Source organism: Manis javanica, chromosome 12 (assembly GCF_040802235.1).
Source record: "Manis javanica isolate MJ-LG chromosome 12, MJ_LKY, whole genome shotgun sequence".
Taxonomy (NCBI): Eukaryota; Metazoa; Chordata; class Mammalia; order Pholidota; family Manidae; genus Manis; species Manis javanica.
Genome location: NC_133167.1, coordinates 27,522,911 through 27,540,634, shown reverse-complemented (window position 1 = coordinate 27,540,634; position 17,724 = coordinate 27,522,911). Strand labels below are relative to the sequence as shown.

The 17,724-nt window shown below is 41.7% G+C and overlaps 1 long non-coding RNA gene across 2 annotated transcripts; it reads left to right on the top strand.

The window, feature by feature from the left end:
* The first annotated feature begins 8,268 nt into the window (after window positions 1-8,268).
* On the top strand, window positions 8,269-14,928 carry LOC140844982 (uncharacterized). Of its 2 annotated transcripts, XR_012123596.1 has the most exons (4): window positions 8,269-11,450; window positions 11,645-11,696; window positions 12,528-12,739; window positions 14,626-14,928. It is a non-coding gene; the product is annotated as an uncharacterized lncRNA (long non-coding RNA). The 2 variants fall into 2 exon arrangements; XR_012123595.1 differs by lacking the exon at window positions 14,626-14,928 and having other exon boundaries at window positions 12,528-12,872.
* Window positions 14,929-17,724: the final 2,796 nt, after the last annotated feature.

Here is a 17,724-nt window from a genome sequence, read left to right as displayed (position 1 = left end):
TTTATCTATCTATCTATCTATCTATCTATCTATCTATCTATCTATCTATCATCTATCAATCTATCTATCATCTATCTACCTATCTATCCCACTGATTTTATTTCTCTGGGGAACCCTGACTAATAAAATATAACAGGGATGAAGCTGAAGAATTTACATTTCTAGTGAGTTCCCAGGTGATACTGAAATTGCTGGTCTAGGGACCATGCTTTGAGAACCTCTTCTCTATAGCTCTTGATTAATGGTTTGAGAGGTCCCCTATGATCTATTGTAACAGGGACTGTGCTGTAGAAAGCTTCACAACTTGGCAGTTATTAACCTAAAGTTTGATTGTGTAATTTTTAACCTAAGAGTTCCATTTCTTAGAATAGATCCTACAAACATACCCACATCTGAGTACTAATATATTATTAGGACACTTACTGAAGCATTCTTATGATAATAAAAATTGGAAACAGCTTTATTATACACCAGTAAATAAATTACGGTAATTTTATACTCTGAGATATGATGCAGAATTGTTTAAAAAATGACGTTGTTCAATGTCTGAGACATATGGTCCACTGAAAAAAGCAAAAGTAAGTACTGTTTAATGTATGTTGAGAAAGTAAAGACATAAAAAGACATAGAGAACGTTTGTAGGGAAACTCAATGAACTATTACCAATAGTTACCTTTGAGAAATAGGTGCAAGGAGTGGAGGACACTATGATGAATCCATATTTAAAAAATCTGTGTACTTAGGTATTTTAAGTTTACAATAAACATGTAGTATAGCACTGCATAATTAATAAAAAGTAAGATCACAGAACATTAAAACATGGTAAGTCTTATTTTATTAGTTATGTATTTCAGTTACATGATTTATATTGTGGCTCCATCTGTGCTATTTTCCATTGAACATAAAGAGGAGAGGACTCATACCTTTTTTCATCTATCTGTTCTATAACACTGCTCCAGAAATAGAAGGACCTTGAAAAAATGATATTTTATTGCCTGAACAAAAAACCTCGTCCAGGGGCCAAACTCATTTCAGGATATTCTGTTTTTCAGCTCACAGTGATAAAAACTTAAAATACAGCAATAAAGAAATATGGAAGCAATAATCCATTTTGTGCATGGGAGTTTTTTTTATCATTTGGTTGTCCTCTTTTTAAGCTCCAGTCTCTTGAATTGTAAAAAATAGACAAAGATGTGCACCTAGCACCAAGCATGTTGTTGGCATACATTTAGAATTCAATACATGTAGGGACTGAATTATTATAGCACACAGTAAGGTGTTAGAAATAACTGTGAAATTGACAGTCCAGAGAAGATCACAATGGGAAAATAATCCATTATTCTGGTAGCCTCCTCTAATATCTTTGATTTATTCAAAGATCAGAGAGATGGATATAGTGGTTAAAAATTAATATGCTTTCTAGTCTGCAGTTACTCTTCTGGGCAACTGAATTACTGAGCCCATGACTTCCTTACAACAAAAATTAATGAAGCAGACCAATATGTATTGAATATCTATTCTGTACTAAGACCTCTCCCTTGAACTCCAGATTGTACATGTTAATTGCCACTCCGGTATCTCCATTTGGATGTCTCACAGGAAACTCACACTTAATGTGTTCAAAACAGAACTCGTGGTTTGCCATCCTCTATCTCAGCTTTCACAGCTTTTCTCCTTGCATTAAGTGTATCACCACCCACCCAGGCCAAACTGCTATCACTTCTTGCCTAGATTACAACAGGCTCTAACCAGTTTCTTTGCTCACCCCCTTGCCCTTCTCCAAGCCACTCTCTACACAATGGCAGAGTGTTAAAAACATAATTCTATCCCTTCCAAAATGAATGCCCAGCTTCTAGCACATAGTAACTGCCTGATGAGTATTTGTTGCATGAATCAATGAATGAAGGAATGATGAACTAACTAGACTTTTTTTCCAACTTTCGTGGAGCTTAATTGCTGGATAACTGTGTGCTGGGATTGTTTTCCCATCAAGAACAATTACTTCTACTTTTTCATACATGCATATGTTTGAGAGAGAGGGACAGAGAAAGATTCTTTAAGATTTTAGTAATACCCCTAGGATTCTCAGGCAATATTAGAGAAGATTGCTTTCCTTTTTTTTTTAACTAAAGTATCATTGATATACAATCTTATGAAGGTTTCACATGAACAACATTCACCCATATTATCAAGTCCTCACCTCCCCTACTGCAGTCACTGTCTATCAGTGTAGCAAGATGCTATAGAGTCATTACTTGGAGAAGACTGCCTTCTTAAATAGATGAGATAAAGATACACTGTTGACCTCAACAAACAAAAAGCAAATAATCCAATTAAAAAATGGGCGAGGAGCTGAACAGACACTTCTCCAAAGAAGAAATTCAGATGGCCAATAGACACATGAAAAGATGCTCCACATCGCTAATCATCAGGGAAATGCAAATTAAAACCACAATGAGATATCACCTCATACCAGTAAGGATCGCTATCATCCAAAAGACAAACAAGAACAAATGTTGGCGAGGTTGTGGAGAAATGGAAACCCTCCTACACTGCTGGTGGGAATGTAAACTAGTTCAACCTTTGTGGAAAGCAGTATGGAGGTTCCTCAAAAAACTCAAAATAGAAATACCATTTGACCCAGGAATTCCACTTCTAGGAATTTACCCTAGGAATGCAGCAGCCCAGTTTGAAAAAGATAGATGCACTCCTATGTTTGTCGTAGCACTATTTACAAATGCCAAGAAATGGAAGCAACCTAAGTGTCCATCAGTAGATGAATGGATAAAGAAGATGTGGTACATATACACAATGGAATATTATTCAGCCATAAGAAGAAAACAAATCCTACCATTTGCAACAACATGGAGCTAGAGGGTATTATGCTCAGTGAAATAAGCCAGGTGGAGAAAGACAAATACCAAACGATTTCACTCATATGTGGAGTATAAGAACAAAGAAAAAACTGAAGGAACAAAACAGCAGCAGAATCACAGAATCCGAGAATGGACTAACAGGTACCAACGGGAAAGGGACTAGGGAGGATGGGTGGGAATGGAGGGATAAGGTGGGGGGAAAAAAAGGGGGCCTTACGATTAGCATGTATAAGGTGTGTGAGGGGCATGGGGAGGGCTGTGCAACACAGAGAAGACAAGTAGTGATTCTACAGCATCTTACTACACTGATGGACAGTGACTGTGATGGGGTTTGTTGGGGGGACTTGGTGATGGGAGCAGCCCAGTAAACATAATTTTCCTCATGTAATTGTAGATTAATGATACCAAAAAATAAAAAAAGATACAGTGTTGAACTTCTCTCTCCTGAGAAGACACTGCTCTGCATTTTCCTAATATTTGCTACAGTTCAAGCTTCATTTTCTAATAATAATAGTTTAGACAATGGTTCCAGATAAAGCAATAGGAATAACCCACATCCCTCACAAGGCCTCCCTAGTCTCATCACTCTACTCCCTTGCCTTCCCTTCTTATTCTCGGAAACTGCATTGGTAAATGGATGGGAGAGGTAGAAGCAGGAAGAGTTTCAGAGATGTACACAGAAAATTTCACTCACAAATGGAAAGAAAACTTAATAAGAAAGTATAATTAGAGTATTATGCCCCTTTTTTTGGTCATCACAGTAGCAACTAGTGTTAGATGTTCTTTCAAATCGAATTTCTTTACTGCAAGTCTGAGCAAATTGTTTCCTTCTGTTTTTCAATCCAACATCTGGAATTTAAAGAAGCTTGGGGACCCCTTCTATGTACTTTATAAAATTTTTCTCTTAGGCTCTCATAGTCTCTTGAAATTCTGTTATCACATGTTAGTACTGAATGACCCCATTCAGTTGATGTCCACCACTGCCCTCAGACCGACTGTCAGGCTTGCTGGTTTACTTATCAAGCCTTTAATGATGTAAAGTTCACCTTAATTTCCAAAATATGACCCCTGAGCAAAGATCCAGTCTAAGAGGGTAGTCAGCTATTCAGATAATCAACATGAGGTGAATATGTTGACACTCTGAGTAAATCTTATCATGTTACAAACAGTGGAACTTTCAGATTTTCCAAACAAGTGTCAAAAAAAAAATTGGGACAGTAAAATGATGAGGACCTTCTTGCTGTTATCTGATACATCTGTGACAGAGATAGAAATAAATCAAAGGTAACCAATACCTTAATTTAGTGTGTTTTCCTTCTCATATCTTCATCAATATTGTTATCGCACTTCTGTCTCTGATTAATTTTCATAAGTATGCATAGATTTTGCATGAATTATGGAGTGTAGTTTTATTATTCATGTTGCCAATAGTTAAGAACAGTTTACAAACAGGATCATGTCAATGTCAGAGTGAATAAGGATATAAACTTAATTGAAAATATTTCAGTGAAGAGTGACAGTGTTTAATAAATATAAATAGCAGCCATGAAGATTAACATAGATCTTATGCTTAAAAGCTGAAAACAATAAGACTGATGTAAGAGAAATAAGAGTGTAAATTTAAATCCTATCAATTAGCACTTGCTGAATCATCACAAAGTATACAATACCGTAATAACAAAAAGGGACAATGTATACCCTCTTGCTAATATCATAAGCACTTTTGTAATAATAATGCATGCTCCCAGCAGAGGCATCTCTATGCTTCAATTTAAATTTTAAGTGGAAGTAGAGGTAAATTTTTTGAGGCATATTTTTCATGTTTTCTACAATACTGGATAATGCTAATTCTATATTTATATACTACTAGATCATCTGAATTTAGAAACTTAATCCTTTCATAATTTTCCTTTTAATGATCATGTGTATATAACTATGTTCATATCTATAGAGCTTGGTAAAGTCACCTAAAATATGCATGAATCTTTTCACATTAGGCATCAAACTGCACAGGTATTGGGATATTGTCTTCCCAATATGTGTAGTAGACTTAATTTATTAGGAATCTAAAATGTGCAATATAGCTTCCTACATTTGTGAGCCAAGATATTTTACACATCATAAGCTCAGTGAGAAACAAAAACAAAAAATAAAAAAGAGATGAAGATGTCAGAGACTAAAAGACTTTTCTAGAATAAAAGACAAACTTTTTATGTGAGATTTTCCTAAAAAGGTCAAGTGGATATTGACTTTGCTTTGAATGCTTGTCACAACCACAGGGATGTTTAGATGGAAATGCAGTGGGTGGAATCTTGTGTCAGCCAGGGAATGAGGCACAAGGAGTACCACCCTGTCTGTCTCACAGTCTGAGCGTGCTTCTGACATCCTTCTGATCTTGTTTTCTCTGATGCAAGGATTATAGCTGTACCTTTCTTCACAGTGGAGATTTCCGGCTTCACCAAGTAATGACCTTGCTAACTTGGCTTTACCAAGTTCAGTATGCAACTGACATTATTACCTACACATTTGCAGCTCACCAACCATTACAGACTGAATTGTGCCTCTCCCTCTCTCTCTCTAATCTTGAGAGGGACCTCAGAATGTGACTGTATTTGAAGAGAGAGTCTTTAAAAAGATAATTAAATTAAAATGAAGTTATATGGGTGGATCCTAATCCAATATAAGTAATGTCCTCATAAGATAGGAAATTTGGATAGGGATACACAAAGAGAGGGAAAATGGTGTGAAAAACACATGAAGACAGCCATCTACAAGCCAAGGAGAGAGGCCTAAGAAGAAACCAGCACTTGATCTCAGATTTCTAACCTCCAGTACTGTGAGTAAATAAAGTTTTGCTGTTTAAGCCACCCAGTCTGTGGCACTTTGTTAAGGCAGCCCGAGCAAGCTAAAACACCAATTAGAAATATTTTGAGAAGACCGCCTCTGGCGCAGAAACATACAAGAATGTTATCCTTCTACATAAAAGATCTTGCTTTCTTAAAGAAATAGGTGTAGATACAGATATATTAAGACAACAAAACACTATCCATAGATAAGACACTGTCACTCCCAAACAGGAGAAATAACTATAGTAAAGAAGCATTAAAAAAAAAAAGCCTTCTGAATTTAACAATGACTCATCCCTTATGAAGAAGAAGATGATGATTATGGTATTACTCACAGTATGAAACCTTAATCAATATTCTCTAGAAACAGAACATCATACATACCTTCCTTTTTAAATGGTAACATCAGGCTGTCCAGTTATATATATATTTTATCACTATTAATAATAATTGCAAAAATAAAATAACCATTTATTGAACATTTGGTATGTGTCAGGTGCTACTGAAATCTCATACAGCTTATCATGTTTAATGCTCACAATAACCCTATGAATTAGGTAATAGGAGATTTCAAGTTCAGAGATGTTACTGATGTCCAAAAGATTCACAGTTCTGACTGTTACTCACTAGATGAATTGTAGCTGCTGGGTTAATGTTATAAAATCAAGTATTTTAAAAGGCAGCCATCACTATCTCTACCGGTTGTGAAAAATCTTACCTGATGGCATTTCTTGTGCAAAGGCATCTGTAGGTTTTTTGTTTTTGTTTTTGTTTTTTCACTTGAAGCAGCTACTCACTGTTACTTTATTATTTCAGGTAATATTCATGATTCTTGTTTAATTTGTTTTTTTGTATCATTAATCTACAATTACATGAGGAATATTATGTTTACTAGACTCCCCCCTTCACCAAGTCCCCCCCACAAACCCCATCACAGTCACTGTCCATCAGTGTAGTAAGATGCTGTAGAATCACTACTTGTCTTCTCTGTGTTGCACAGCCCTCCCCATGCCCCTCACACACATTATACATGCTAATCGTAAGGCCCCCTTTCTTTCCCCCCACCTTATCCCTCCATTCCCACCCATCCTCCCTAGTCCCTTTCCCTTTGGTACCTGTTAGTCCATTCTCGGATTCTGTGATTCTGCTGCTGTTTTGTTCCTTCAGTTTTTTCTTTGTTCTTATACTCCACATATGAGTGAAATCGTTTGGTATTTGTCTTTCTCCACCTGGCTTATTTCACTGAGCATAATACCCTCTAGCTCCATGTTGTTGCAAATGGTAGGATTTGTTTTCTTCTTATGGCTGAATAATATTCCATTGTGTATATGTACCACATCTTCTTTATCCATTCATCTACTGATGGACACTTAGGTTGCTTCCATTTCTTGGCTATTGTAAATAGTGCTGCGACAAACATAGGGCTGCATCTGTCTTTTTCAAATTGGGCTGCTGCATTCTTAGGGTAAATTCCTAGGAGTAGAATTCCTGGGTCAAATGGTATTTCTATTTTGTTGTCTCATCTATTTTTATTCCTAGCAACACCCCGGCACCCAGAATGGGAGCTCTGTAAATATTTGTCAAATGAATCAAGGACTGAAAGAAATACTGAAATATTGTTTTACAAAAGTTCTTTCAATAGCAACAGATTTTACCCATCTTGTGAAATAATACCACATCTCCTCCTGTGTCCATAAACACAGAGGAGGTGGGATGGTGAGTGGTTGGGGGTAACTTACAATGTCTATACAGGGGCACATTTTCATGATGCATCTGACTGATCATACATTCCTAAGATTTCTGGTTGACAGACACCTTAACAAGCCAGTGGCAGCAGTCATACTAGTTATACTTAACAGTTATTGGGCACGTTAGTCCCCGCACTGTGCTAAGGGCTTTATCTGTGTGAACTCATTGAGCTCTTACAACCAGCCTTGTGGGGGAGGATTAGTTTTCTCCATTCAGCAGCAGAGGAAACTGAGGCGCAGAGAGTTACATGAGCAGGACTCTGTGAAGCCTCACAGGTGTGTGCAGGGCTTCTAGGCTGCCCTGAAGAGGAGAGGAAGGGGCAAGGCCTGTGCAGTCGGGCGGACACCATTAGGCAAGAAACTGACTGCCTCCTAGATCCAGAGCTGTTACGCTGTTAACTATTTTATATACTGGGCTTCTGCAAAAGATTTCTTAGAGGAACAGGGTTTTGTCTAGCTAGAAGAACAGGCTTCTGAAAACAAACAAAAACATAGATGTTTCACAGTTTTACAGATAGGAGAACTAAGATTTCAGGCATGTTAAAACCCTTGGCAGTCGTTACCAGTGGCTGAGCCAGTTCTAAGCTTCTTGACCCCGACCAGCACAGAAGCTTGTTCCCTGTGCCACATCGCCCAATGTCTCCATAATGGCACTTGAATTTGGTACACTCATTGATCAAGAGACTTGTTTGTCTAAAACTTTGATTTACAGAGGTAAGTCCTGAGCAATATTGAATAAAATGAGGTGAATTATAAATTAAATTTAGAAATATTTGTCTCATGGAGTTGTTAGAGGAAAACAGGAAGGACAAGGCAAGGCTAGACAAGGCAGGAAGTGGAAAGAGCACTCAGGGGATCTGAAACTGACCAGGGCGAGTGTGAGTGTGAGTGTGAGTGTGTGCGTGTATGTGTGTGTGTATGAGGGGTGGGGATATGGCGAAGAGGACGACTTATTGTCCTAGAATAAAAATGACAACAGTCATAACAATAACATTATTTTTTGAATGCCTAACATGTGACAAGTTCACAAAGCTGAATACTTTACATGCATCATCACTTCTAATATTGAGGTCAGTCAACTCTCCCCATTTCCTGGAAGAGGAAGCAGAAGCACAGTGAGCTGAAAGGGGCAGAGAGAAACTCAACCAAAGCATTAAAGTGCATGCTCTGAACGTCTCAGCTATGTCACCACTTCAAAGCCGCCAGAATCAGGGATTCAGGTGTTCTTGCATCCAGCAAGATGGGACAAGGCCTCGCTTAGAGCTAAAGCCCCCTGGCTTAGAGCTAAAGCCCCCCACCCCGACTCAGGGACACTATGGAAGGGTTGCACTAGACCTACCTCTAGGTCAAGCTGAGCCAGTCTAGGTAATTCAGCCACCTGCTGCTTGGATGCCTGAGATTCTTTGACCTGGGGACCAAGCCTTCCATTCCCATTAGAGCTGACATGCAGAGACTCCAGGTGGCCACATTTTAGTCTGCATACAAGTCAGAAACAATGGCTGAAAGTAAGCCCTGCATTTGCACAGCCCTTTACATTTTTCAAAATATTTGTGTTTTTTCAAGGTCATTAGGGCAGGTGTTATAACCCCTACTTGACAGAGCCAAGAGTTGGATCAGAACAAAGGGGAACTTCACGGAGGGTCACACACATGCCAGAGGGAACCGACCTAGAACCCAGCCTGTGTCTTCACAGGCCATTTCCTCTTTGTAGGGCAGCAGAGCACAGACAGCGCCGGGAGGGGTCAGGGGTCTGAAGGGCAGGAGGAAAGTCTCCAGCATGACAGGGGTCCAGTGTGGAAGGAAAACTGTCTGTTCAGAGGGCACAGTGCTGGCTGCCCGGCTCCTCCTCCGCAGGGCGGGGCCCGGAGGAGCTGTGCCCAAAGGTATTTTTGTCTTGTTGCTTCAACCCAGGCAGCTCCACTTGGAAGGATTTATGATTTCTTGGGTTTGTTTTGTAAACAGAGCCCAAACCACAGGAGGGAACATTCCCAGGGTCTTCCTTCGTGCTGATGTTGCTCTGAAATGATTTTGCTTCAGGCTAGTATTACACTGTAAATGTACTCAAGTTGTTGAACCTAGAACATTAGAATGGCGAGAGGCCTCGCAGGTTACCCAGCCTATTTGCCTCATTTTAGTGAGTGAAACTGAGGCCTAGAGATGCAGAGGGAGCTGCCTGAGGCCTGTGGCCAACTAGGGCACAGGGCTGCACTCCAACGCCGCACACCCCCCAGTGCCACTTCCCCAACCTTGTGGCCCCAGAGCGGTGACCACAACAGATGGAGTCCATAGCTTCATGGAGCTTTGACTCTATAGGGGAGATCACCTTTAAACAAATAATTAAAGGTGAGCAGTGAAGGCATAGAGAGGCTTTGAGGGCTTCTAACAAGGGGCATAACTTGGCCTAGAGTTCAGGGATGGCTGCCTTAAGGGCATGGGGCTTCCAGGGGAAGGAGGGGTGGTTCCCTGGAGCAACAGGAGAGGCCTTGTCTGTGCAGAGCGACCAGGATGTCTTCAAGATGTGTGGTGGCACATGTGCAGGAGCTGGGGGGCCTGAGGAGGGGCTGGGGGCAGGTGGGAGTTCAGTTCATATTTTAAACACAGTGGAAAGTTTACAGCAGAAGAACAGGAAAGTGATGGGGTTTGGTTTGCTTTATACATAAATCTCTCTGGCTGCATTGAAGGCAATGAGCTGGGGACGACCTGTCTCCTGACATGGAGACTGGCCTAGTGACTCAGCACACCCTCAGTGTAGGCACAGCTGGGAGAGGGGATCCAGCTATGATTTCTCTTAGGGCAGGTGTTAAACATAGAGCAAGGCCCAGGACACATGCCCTCTAAAACTCTTGTGGCCTGAACTGGGGCAAAAGCCAAACTGGTGTCCTTGCTGGTGTTCCAAGGACATAGTGGAAGCTGGCGGGGCCTGAAAGAAATGTCTTGGGTAGAGGAGGGGATGCCAAGGGGTCAGGGTGCAACTTGGTGGACCTTGGAGGCTGGGCTGGCCTTGGGTTTGTGGCAAGGTCTGTTGACTTTGATGGGGGCAAAGCTGAGCCTGCCAACCTGCAGTTAGAGAAAGAGAAACATGTTTTCAAGTGCCTGTGAATATGTCCTGAACTTTGGAGCTATGAAAACCCCAACTCAGACTGTCTCTGCATACCAAATGGGACACTGGAAATTTGGAATTTTCCACCACTGACTTCTGGTGTAGAATACCTGGACATAACTGGTCTGGGAGGGCCCTGCTCTCACACTGGTCCCTGTGCTTTCTCAGTTCAGAAAGCTGTTTTAATGTTCTTTCCCCCTTCTCTTTGTCTTTCTATCTGCCCACTTGTCTGTTTGTCTTTCCTTTTTTCCTTTAGGAGACAGTGTGGGATTTAGATATATGCAAGTCTGGGTTTGAAATAGGGCTTTTCTACATACTGGTTAAGTCACTTTTCCTAGCCTCTTGGATTCTCAGTTTCCTAATCTGTAAAATGGGTATGTTATTATTTTAATCATAGAGTTGTAAGGTTTGAATTAAGCAATATGTGTAATACACTTAAGAACCTGGCACATAGTAGGTGCACAATAAGGTACTATGGCTCATTCATTGGTTTAGTGTTTATCTGGTAGCTACTGTGGGCCAGACTCTAGCTAGGGTCTGGGGTCATAATGCTGACCTCCAAAACGCCCCTTTCAAGTCTCAGGTAAGGATTAGGATCCCCGCACCTCAATGGCAGCATTTGGGGAAAATGACTCCTCTCGGGGGGCATCTGGAAAGAGGCTCACCAACTAGGGATGGAACTAGATGCTGTCTAAGGGCTGCTGTCAAGTGCCCTGATGCTCACTTTTTTGCCATTTTTTTCTTGTAGTTTCTTTGTTCAGTTTCATTCAAATGATCAACTATATTGTGCCTGCTACCATGTGGCAGGCCCTGGGCGAGGTCTGCCGAAGGACACCGAGGCTGGTCAGCTGTGGGCCTTGGCTAAGCTGATTATGCAGAGGTACGGTAACTGAGACAGTGACAGGACAAGCCCTTCCCATGAGGGCTGTCCATAGGAACAAGTCTCTTGGGCTTGTGGTAGAAGACTCAGTGGGTCTCCTGATTTCTGAAGCTTATCATAGGAAAGGATGTCAGATGTCATTTCTGGGTCCCGTGGTAGAAATCTCCATAAGGCCCATTTTATCTCATTAAAAGGAACAGAGCTTTCTTGTATCTTTGGATGTCCAGCAAGAGAAAAGACTGTCTGGTAAGCAGAGCGGGCATGCTATCTCTGCAAGTGCTCAGGGAAGGCTGGATCAACACCCACCGGGGTGTTGTGAAGGGAATGCCTGCTTTGGGTAGGAGGTTTAATGGGATGACCTCTAGATTTCCATGTAACTCAGAAATGCAAACGTTCTAAGTTTCCATTGTCACCACCTTCTCTTGGATACTTGCCAGCTTCCCCCCACTGTGGCTAACCCTGCAGTTTACCTCACTTCTTCCTGAACCCAGCTCTGAACCTTCCCGCGGCACCCTACCAACTTAGTCCCAGTGTGTCAGGCTGCTGGGGCATGTGGGAAAGAGATTCCCGTTGGAATTCTGGCTGGACAATTTAGTTTTGTTATCTCATCAGGTCCTCTTAGAAATCTTCCCCCCTTGAAATATTTGTGATTTCTTTTCTAGATTTAAATTTCACACACATTTCATATGATAAAAAGATACATACACCAGCATCTGTTACTACACTTTCAAGCCTGATATTTTGAAAAATCAGTAGCACAGTAGACCTAGAGTCAGGCTGCTAGATTCAAATCCCAGCCTTCCTACTTACTACCAATGTTGCCCCAGCCAAGCTACTTACTCTCTCCAAGAGATTAATTTCTTAGTATCTGAAAACAAGGTGCTAATAACATCTAGCTTAGAGAGATGCTGTGAGACTAAATGGATAATAACATGCAAAGAATTTAGAACAATGCCTGGAATATTGTTTTCCAATAAATGTTAATGGTAAACAGGTAATCATCAGATAATTATTTTGTTCACAATCCTTCATTTACTTTCATGTATTAATTTTAGAACTATTTCTTGCACTTTTTAGATATCAGAATATCAGCATTGAAAGGATTCTGGAAGTTTCCAAATCCAACCCATCTTTTTATTGCTAAGAAAACTGAGCCCCAGAGGGGTGAAATTACTTGCTCATCTAGTGTGCAGAGCCAGGAAGAGAATGCACGGGTCTCTTCTCATCCGATGCCCTTTCACAAATCATCATTTCCTTTACGAAGATTAAATAAGGGTTCTGTTTCTCTGGTAGGTTGCTTATAAAAACAAACAAATCATAGGCATGTAATTAAATAAGTACTGAAACCCTTTCAATGAAATTTGTTGTTTAAATAATTGGAAAGAGGAAAATGAGATTTGCATGAAACTTTCTGTTTCTATGCTTCAGAGGACTTCGGACGTTGGCTTCTGGGGGTCAGCAGCCCTGCACCACTCCCTTCCTTAGGCCTCCATGCATCTTGAGGAGCAAGGGCCAGCCCCAGGATAACCTTGTATTAATGCCTCTTCTCAACAGTCCTCCTAGTTTACTTCTTGGAATACCAGTTCCAGGGCCCATGCTCTCATCCTGTGTGGTTTAAATCATTTACAGATGTGCTGCCAAGCTTCTTCATTGTGTGTAAAATTTATTTTTGCTTCAGTTGCACACCATACTGTTGGGGAGAACTCTGAGCTAAGTGAGTGGTGTGATGTCCTGCAGAGTGGGGCCAACTGGCTGCAAAGAGGTATGATGTGATGTCAAGGCATTTCAAGGAAGACTTTCCTGGAATAGGTGCAACTTGGTTTTGAGAGTTTATAAGAAAGCAGGATCAGGGTAGCGACAAGTTTAAGTCAACCTTCAGCTCGACTGAGCAACACTGAGTGAGCCATGCATTTCTGACTGTCCTATGGAGAGACCTTGTTACCCACTAGACCTGCCTATGCACATTGCCTATGTTACTGATTTCAAGTGCTGCCACAAATTCCAGAATTTGAAAGTGAACAAAAATGTCCAAGAGCCATAGTCCTAAGCAGGACATGGAAAAAGTGTTCCTTGGTGACATAATTTTGTGTAATACTGGGTTGAACAAAGTTCAAACTGATTCCTCACTGCAGGATTTGTCAGTGTCTTAACGTGTTAATATGTATACTGTATATGTATATATGTGTATTATATGAATATGTATATATATGATGTACTAATATGTATAAATGTATATAGTGGCTCCCTGAGAGCAGGTTTAGAATGCAGCACTTATCCTTCCTTCTTGGTCACAGAGCCATGTTTTTCTTTCCAAGAACATATGTGGGATCAGGGTTCTGAGAACACACTTCAGCAGATATTGCTCCAGAAGGAATTCGCCTCTATTTTGTCCAAGCAAAATCCAAAGGCTGTTACACAAAGGGTTAATCCACAGACTGACCCTTTGTGCTCCCTGGTACACAACTCAGCCACTCACCCAGACACTTGAATCTACTAAAGGTGCTTTCTGCATCTGCCTGAGAAGATTCAAAGGTCCACTCTCTCCCCTTGAGGAGGAGATGGGGCCACTTACTGCCAAGGGAAAGACAAGAGCTCATACACTCTCCCTGAGGGTTGGAACTTCTTTTGGGGACTTGGCCTCTTGAGCCAGATACTCTTGTAAATCCCGTTTGTTTACAAGGCTGTTTCCAAGATGTAGCTGCCAGGCTGCCCCTGCACAGGACACGCTGTGAGTTGGAATTCATTTCTCTCCATCTCTCTGTGTACCATGGAGAGCATTTCATGTTTTGGCCTGAACATTATGGGGTGGAGTAAAACCTTCAGCCAGCATGTCATTAGGCTGAGCAAGTTAATAGCTTGGAATCTTTTTCCAGTTTTGGGGATTCATTTTTTTCACATTGGTAAAATGAGGAGGTAAGAGTAAGTGCAAAAAAGCCCCACTCAGAAACATTCACTGCTCTACCCGAAGCTGGACGCCATGCTTTGGCAATGCAACAGTGGATAGTTTTTTTTAATAGATGCATGACAATAAGTTATAATACAGCATGCTATTTGCAGAAAGTACTCCAGAAAGAAAGGAGGAAGTGATGAATTCTCTCTGGATGATCTTTAAGATCCCTTCCAGCTCTGGTAGTCTTAGCTATTATGCCTTCAGGCTCTTTTCTTCTTGTTGCAGCTGGCCCAGAACCTTCTGATTCTCGAAGCAGCAGAGGACATTCAGTATTGCTGTCTTTGGGTGCTAGGTGACTGTCAGCTGATCTCCTCTTGACTGGACTTCATCAGACATAGACCTTGACTCAGCATAGCCCAGCAGGCTCTCCTGTCCCACTCCCCTGAGCAGGGGTGGATGCTGTTCCTGAACACAGGTCTCCTTAGCCATTTGGCTAGAGTGGAGTAGGTACTGTGTGCATGGCATTCATTCTCTGGAGCCAGCCTCTGAGCGTGAGAGAAAGAGGATGTGTCCCTCCTGGAAACCTCAGGCTCCCAGAGCGTCTCAGTGCCCCGAAGAAAATGACTAAAATTCTTCACCCAGTGTCCTAAATCTTCCCGATTTCCTGCAGGGCACACATTCTGCTTTATCCCCTTGCCCTCTTCACCTCCTTCTAACATTTGGAGATGCACCTTCTCCTTCCCTATTCCCATTTCTTTTCTCCTTCTCGTTTTCCTCCTTCTCTCCTTCCACGTTCCAAGTACCATTTGCTGAGGATGATTTCAGCAATAATGAAATCACCAGTATGAGTGAGTACTGCCTATAGTTTCAGACAGAAAAGTCAGAGCACATGTTCTGATAACCTCCAGCTGACCAGGGTGTGAGGAAGGGCTTGAGCTCTGGGAGCCTTTTGGCCCTTCCAGTATCCTCCAGAAAGCTTCCACCATTCCTCCTCCCTGAACAAAAAAAAGTATTTCACCAGGGACAAAAACACCCGGAAGCAGCATTGTTAGTAGCTATAGCCACAGGCCACCCACCCTTTGCCCTTCCTCGGCTTCACATCCCCAGGAACACTATAGAAAACAAAGTGCTGTGACTGGACAGAGCCAAAGGTGGCTTGGTGCAAGGCAGCCTGGAAACCTGGAGTGGGGAGTCCAGGAATGGGGGGGGCTGCCTGGTCCGCCAGATGGAAGCACCTCGGCTATGGGTGAGGAAGAGGGTGCTACCTCTGATCTTGCCTGGGTACCATCAGAAACCAGGTCCCCCAGCCGCCAACCTGAGCTCACTGCCCCATTCCACCTCACCTGCATCAGGAAACCCCTCCTGTGCAGCTTACTGAGAGGTCTGAGGCCATCAACCATTTTCCCGTAACAGGATTGTCAGCCACTGTTCCCCTCCCCCCTCCATCTTGCCTTCCCTCCTTCACAAATGTATCCCTTCCACTATACTGATCTTATTTATCCCTTTTCCCTTCCCTTTGGGGCTTCTGCAGTACCCTCAATGTCTTTCTTTTCTGGCTCCTTCTCCTCCACCTGACATACAGGCAAAGAATAGCCTTGTGTTGGCCCCACTTTTCACCCTACTCCTTTGCAAATTTCCTCTGGGCCACCACTCTGCAGCTTAACCTGCCTTTTTATGGGTGTGGGTAAAATTGCAGTATTTGCAGAATCTCTCATCTGGCCTTCATGCATCTCTATAACAATAGGTGTTTCCAAGAGGTGGACAGAAGTAGTCCATCTCCATGTCAATAGGTGATTACAAGGGTGAGCGAGGGCCTATCTGGACCAGTGAGGTTGGGTGGGGTCCCTTTTTCTGCAGCCGGGTAGCAAGAGACATGGGCGAGCAAACGTGGGCAAGGGCTTATATGCAATAAATAGGGTTTCTCCCACTTAACTTCCCCCTTTGACAGATTTCAGCTTCAAAGGTAATTTGCCCCAGGCTAGGAACATATTTTCCCTCAAGTTGGAATGGGTAAACAATGACCTCCCAAAAGCCTCTTTTCATTTTTTATCATATTCAACTCCTTCAGGGCATTATTTAACATAAATTCTTATAAAAAAATACCAAAAAATAAAACCTCTTGTTGTAAAGAATTCAAACACTGAAGAAGTAGGTAGAGTAGGAAGTGAAACATTACCCACACTCACCCACCACACCATTCCCTAAAGGTGGGTAACTGCTCTAAACAGTTTGGTAAAAATTCCTCTGTACTGTTACTTATGAATTTACAGATTTGGGATAATTTCAACCTATCCTTTTGTAACTGGCATTTTCTTTTTTTAAAAATTTTATATTAAGGTATGATTGATATACACTCTTATGAAGGTTTCACATGAAAAAACAATGTGGTTACTACATTGCCCATATTATCAAGTCCCCACCCATAACCCAATGAAGTCACTGTCTATCAGTGCGGCAAGAAGCCACAGATCATGTAACTGGCATTTTCTTTTTTTTAAATTCACTTTATTATCATTAATCTACAATTACATGAAGAACATTATGGTTACTAGACTCCCCCCTTCACCAAGTCCGCCCTGCACAAACCCCATTACAGTCACTGTCCATCAGCATAGTAAGATGCTGTAGATTCACTACTTGTCTTCTCTGTGCTGCACATCCCTCCCCATGACCCCCCAACATTATACACGCTAATCTTAAGGCCCCCTTTCTTTTTCCCTGCCCTTATCCCTCCTTTCCCACCCATCCTCCCAAGTCCCTTTCCCTTTGGTACCTGTTAGTCCATTTTGGGTTCTGTGATTCTGCTGCTGTTTTGTTCCTTCAGTTTTTCTTTGTTCTTATATTCCACAGATGAGTGAAATCATTTTATACTTGTCTTTCTCTGCCTGGCTTATTTCACTGAGCATAATACCCTCTAGATCCATCCATGTTGTTGCAAATGGTAGGATCTGTTTTTTTCTTATGGATGAGTAATATTCCATTGTGTATATGTACCACATCTTCTTTATCCATTCATCTACTGATGGACAGTTAGGTTGCTTCCATTTCTTGGCTATTGTAAATAGTGCTGCAATAAATATAGGGGTGCACCTGCCTTTTTCAAACTGGAGTGCTGCATTCTTAGGGTAAATTCCTGGAAGTGGAATTCCTGGGTCACATGGTATTTCTATTTTGAGCTTTTTGAGGAACCTCCATACTGCTTTCCACAATGGTTGAACTAGTTTGCATTCCCACCAGCAGTGTAGGAGGGTTCCCCTTTCTCTGCAACCTCGCCAACATTTGTTGTTTGTCTTTTGGATGGTGGCGATCCTTACTGGTGTGAGGTGATATCTCATTGTGGTTTTAATTTGCATTCCTCTGATGACAAGCGATGTGGAGCATCTT